The sequence below is a fragment of the Dermacentor silvarum genome, chromosome 1 (assembly GCF_013339745.2).
Source record: "Dermacentor silvarum isolate Dsil-2018 chromosome 1, BIME_Dsil_1.4, whole genome shotgun sequence".
NCBI lineage: Eukaryota > Metazoa > Arthropoda > Arachnida > Ixodida > Ixodidae > Dermacentor > Dermacentor silvarum.
This window is the reverse complement of record NC_051154.1, coordinates 327,477,546-327,480,985: the sequence shown is the minus strand read 5'-3', so window position 1 is coordinate 327,480,985 and position 3,440 is coordinate 327,477,546. Positions and strand designations below refer to the sequence as shown.

The following is a 3,440-nucleotide window of genomic DNA, read 5'->3' as shown; positions in this document are numbered from 1 at the left end:
GAGCTCAGGCGCAAAATGGCGCGAATGAAAAAGCAAAGCACAAGCGAAACGCAAGCTCCGCTCGTTTCCAAGGGCAACGGCTGGGAGACCAATCATCGTGCAGGAAAACGGGCGCAAGGCCGTCTGCCGCGGAGGGGACTCGCGAGGGGCGAGAAGGAGGTGAGGAGGTAGCGCGCCGGCGGCAGAGTTTAAAGGGGCTTTACGAGGCCCTTTCCGTCCACGCCCTCTTTGAGCGCGAGGGGCAGTATGGGAACCTGTGGCCTGATGAGCAGCGTCGGAGCACCTGAACGTCGCCCCCGAGGGCTCCGATGTCGCTGCGCATGCGTGAGCTGAGAGAAGGTGAGAAAGGAGAACAACTCTCCTTTGCCGGATGTGACGTCACATTATTGTTTGTTTTTTGCTTTTTGAAATAGCTACTCTCGAACTCAGACACTATGGTTCGCGCCTCGTTCGCGCGCGCATTGTGAGCATTCAAGTTTCGTTTTTTGCACTTGCTTAGTAGCTGAAATTGCGGACATTGCAGGGTTGGGCTTGATGACATTTGTTGCTCAGCTGCCGCGACACATTTGGAGCAAAGGTGAGTGTCGTGCGATTGCCCGTTCTCTAGCTGACACTTGTAAAAACAACCGGTTGCGCATTTGAGCTGTGGCCGATGTGATCTCGAAATTCGAAGGAGCACGAAACGGTTGTCGCAGGTCTCGTAGTGATCGCAGGATAATTTATTCGTTCGTGCCTTCAACAAGTACTATCACAGTTCCTACGCGTTACCCCGATGTAAAACGAACGGCGGAAGCGTTCACGCGCCGGAAAATGCATGCACTCAACTAGCTCTATCGGTGAATGCCGTCCTTTGGTATATATCTCGTGCGTAGGTCTTTGTTTCTCCATCTCTATGGGATGACTACGCTATGCGCCTCTTATTTACCCATGCAATTCAATTACCTTGCTGCTGCATTCAATTACCTTGCTCACTGCTTGCGCTGACCGCGGTAGGTGCGTCAGAGGCTTTCATTTGTTGCAGTGAGATAAAGAAAGCGTATTTCTTTCACTTACAGCTTCTTAGCAACTCTTTTGAGAGCCGTGGAGTTAAATCGTGCAATGTGTACGTTGTGAGCAAGCTGTTAACCAAACCCGCTTTACTGCTGCTGTCGCTTTTACGGGCACCTTCAAAATTAAACATATATGAGTGTATGAATTCAGCTCACCTTTCTATACACATCCGTTGCTTTCGTTGTTCGTAGATCATGTGCGTACCTTTGCAACCGTAATCGACATTGTAAAAACAGCAGGAAGGCAGATGACACAAATACTGTGTCCGCCTTAATTGTTGTCTGTGCTGTTTTTATAATGTAAACAACTCCACACACTTGCTGTTTACACCAAAACAATCTTGATATTTTTTTTTTCTTGTAGGAGGATTTGCTTCTAACTGCGGCAGTGACGTTGTGTATTGTCCTCAGGAACGCTTGCGGTGTGCACATTTGTCTAATTTGTTTCACTGTGCTGCTGCTGTCTTTACAGCTTCTGCTTATTTCCTTTGGCCGCACCTTATATTTGTTGTCTTTGTCAACATCTGACCTGTTTCTGCCTTGTTGAAAGCAAGTGGCCACAAGTACTGCTTAGTTTGCTCAGTCTAAACCTGGTATGTATATCTATTTGCTAAGGGCATGCTTCTGCTCCTTTAAAGGTTGCTTTAACTAATAGTGGTTTGAGTCATTGTGTATGACACCAGATAATTATTGTTCTAAAATGGTGGCAAAGCTTGTCCGTGCACAGATTTAAAGTATGGAGATGCTAAACATTAAAATGTTCCAAGTTGCCACAAAGTATTACACGCATTTAAATTTGCAGTCGCAAAAGACGTACTAAAAGTATAATCCACAAAATTTGCTTCGAGGTGTCTTGAGACAATGAATTGTAGAGAAAGAATTCTATTGTGAGTTGCCAATGCTTGTCGTGAGCTCTAGCCCATTTTTCTATGCAGCCACTGTTGCTTCGTTGTCTGTGCTTGTTACTAACAAGAAATTGAGCTCCGTGGTTCCCCTGATTTTTGTAGCTCATAAAATGCAAATGTCTCGACATTGGCAGCCTTAGTGCCTCAAGGTAGAACACGAGTGTTCATTGGCCAGTTGCCTGCTTTTAAGATAATGTTGTATTTAATGTCAGGGGTTTAAAGGATACTTCACATCTGCCATCATGGCTGTTAGTTCTGCTGTCTAGCACTTCCAGGACAAAGTTTGGTACACATGTGAAACTATCCAAGAAAATGGACATTGGGACAACTGCTGACGTAGCTCACTTGGTAGAGCATCGCAAGCGCAAAGCAGAAAATGTTGGTTAAACTCCAACCGGCAGCAAGTTGTCTCTTAATGCAAAGCATTATCATGATCTATTTTCGAATTTCTTAGTACACCTGCCCAGGTAGCTTCATTAATAATTAGTAATGCTCCTGATGGTGGGTATTGAACGCGAGTCCCTAGTGCAGCAGCCCAATTATTTGCCCATTAGGCTACAGATGCATGCATAGCTCGCCAGATTAACCGCACTGGTTCTCTCGTAGCAGCTAATGCTTTCAGGTGTTATGTGACACTCGCAGAGTTTGGGATTCACCCGTTTCAGCTCATATGCAACATATAAAGCAGGTGTTGTGTTTGCTTTGGTGACGCGTTGTGCGTGCAATTGTTTTTGGTTTCTCTATTTTGGTGTATTGTGCTTTGTATTCGATATGGTGCTGGGCATTACCTCAATCACAGCTTCGATGCTGTGCCCAAAGAAAAAAACATTTGTAAGCAGGTGCTCGAGTGACGTGAAGCTCACTCTCCCTCATTCTCTCTTGCAGGTAGTGCATCCAGTTTAGCGCCGTGCACATGTGTACGGACGCGTGCACGGACGTAACGCTGCTGCCCATCGCGAGTCGTAAGCGAAAAAAAAGGCCGACTGAAAAAAAACAACAAGAAATATAATAAGCTGCACGATCAACAGATTTTTGAAGAGACCGTTTCAACAGAGATATCTGAAGCAGATCGTTATTGGACTATGAAGAAATGTGCAGTGGATAACAGCAAAACATGTGGTAACCGACTGACTGACGGTAGTAAGGCTCACAGCCTAAGTTTTTCACTATTTACACCGATAATGTAGCACGTATTTGCGCAATTAAATCACCTGCTATGCGCAGCAACCGCACTCAATTGAAGCCGCCAACGCAGCGATGCACCATTTGCTATTTCAGGATCACGAAAAACAATGTATTCACCGAAGTACAGCGGCGGTTGACCTGTCGGCAAGCTGTTAATTCACATATGGCGAAAGCAAATGTCACGGAGTCCAAGCCCACGAAACTGCGCTCACAAGAATATCGCGCACGCTTGGGCCTTTCCGACATGCACAATAGCGCACGCAGAGCGTGGTGCAGCCGACACCCGACATTCGTGACTGAT

General features: G+C 46.1%; 1 long non-coding RNA gene across 1 annotated transcript; it reads left to right on the top strand.

The window, feature by feature from the left end:
• Positions 1-285: 285 nt before the first annotated feature.
• LOC125942289 (uncharacterized) lies at positions 286-3,026 on the top strand. The gene is made up of 3 exons (XR_007464968.1): positions 286-577; positions 1,522-1,642; positions 2,840-3,026. It is a non-coding gene; the product is annotated as an uncharacterized LOC125942289 (long non-coding RNA).
• Positions 3,027-3,440: the final 414 nt, after the last annotated feature.